This window comes from Acomys minous, assembly GCF_964271855.1.
Source record: "Acomys minous genome assembly, chromosome: 11".
In the NCBI taxonomy this organism is placed as follows: domain Eukaryota; kingdom Metazoa; phylum Chordata; class Mammalia; order Rodentia; family Muridae; genus Acomys; species Acomys minous.
In genome coordinates, this window is record NC_140492.1 from 96,033,565 (window position 1) to 96,035,036 (window position 1,472).

The window sequence follows — 1,472 nt, forward strand, 5'->3', positions numbered from 1 at the left end:
TTATTAAGTTAGAACTCATCCTTTCTTTTGTGCTTGAGGTAACTCTCAAGCTCTTTTTCTTTTTTCTTTTTTTTTTCTTTTCTTTTAATTGAAAATAGATTTCTTTTGTACAATGTATTCTGGTTCTGGCTTCCTCTCGCCCCACTCCTTTCAGTTTCTACACGCCTCCCCTCTCATCCAGATTTACTAGTGCTCTTTCTGTCTCTGGTTAGAAAACACGGAGGCATCTCAGGAATAATACGATAGAGCACAATAGGATAAAATAAAACCAGATGAGTCAGAAAGAACAAAGCAACCAAACAAGAAAAAGAGCCAAAGAGAAAGCGCAAGAAATGCATAAAGATGCAGACACACACACACACACAGGAACCCCATAAAAACACAAAATCAGAATCTATAATATATGTGCAAAAGACCTGTAAGTTAAAAAAAAGGGGGGGGGGTCCTGGCTTACCATTATGAGACAAAGGTCCTCCAAAGATGCTGTTGAGTTCATTTGTGTTAGTAGTCTATTGCTTATCTTTTTGTGTCTACTGTTTGGCATTCTTTTTTTTTTGGAGGGGGGAGCGAGTTTCGAGACATGGTTTTCGTGTGTATCCCTGGCTGTCCTGGACTCACTTTGTAGACCAGGCTGGCCTCGAACTCACCTGTCTCTGCCTCCCAAATGCTGGGATTAAAGGTGTGTGCCACCACTGTCCGTCTTGCTTGGTACTTTTGGTTTTTCAAGATAGGCTTTCTCTGGATAGCCTTGGCTGTCCTCGAACTCACAGCGATCCACCTGCCTCTGCCTCCTGAGTGCTGGGATTAAAGGCGAGCACCATCACTTGCTTCCCCTTAAGAGTGGTTTGTTTCCTCCAGTGGGAATCCCTTGGAGAAAATCAAAATTTGACTTCCAAGTGGTTATGAATAGGAGATAGATCGGGATGGGAGCACGTATCCACTTCTTTTCAGCCCTAGGAGCCCTCTGGTGCATAGCCTATGCATGCAACCACCGTCTTAGTGAGGTCTTATGTGTGCCAGCTCTGTTGTACCTAGAAGGCCTTGATTTATTGATGTCTTCCACCCATCCTCTCTGTCTCAACACTTTTCCTCCTCCTCTTCTGCAGGGCTCCTTGAGCCCAAAGGGGAGGAATTTGATGGAGACATTCCTTTTAAGGCTGAGTGTTCCAAGGTCTCTCGTGGTGCATAGTGTCTGGCTGTGGGTCTCGGTATTTGTTCCCAACTGCTGCAGGAGACTTTTCTGATGATGGCCGAACAAAGGAGGGATCTACATAACTCCCAAGTTTTAATAAAAAGCCACAAGAGGTGGCTTCAGATTAAATGTTGAACTGTACTGAAACTAGAAACTAGCTATCTAAAGGAAATGGTCCTAGATAATTTGAGGTGGTGAACCAAATAGTCCAACCGGTTGCTGCAAACAAAAACAAAAACAACACGCTATACTAGAAAAAGCCAAGGGTCAGCGCCTGGGC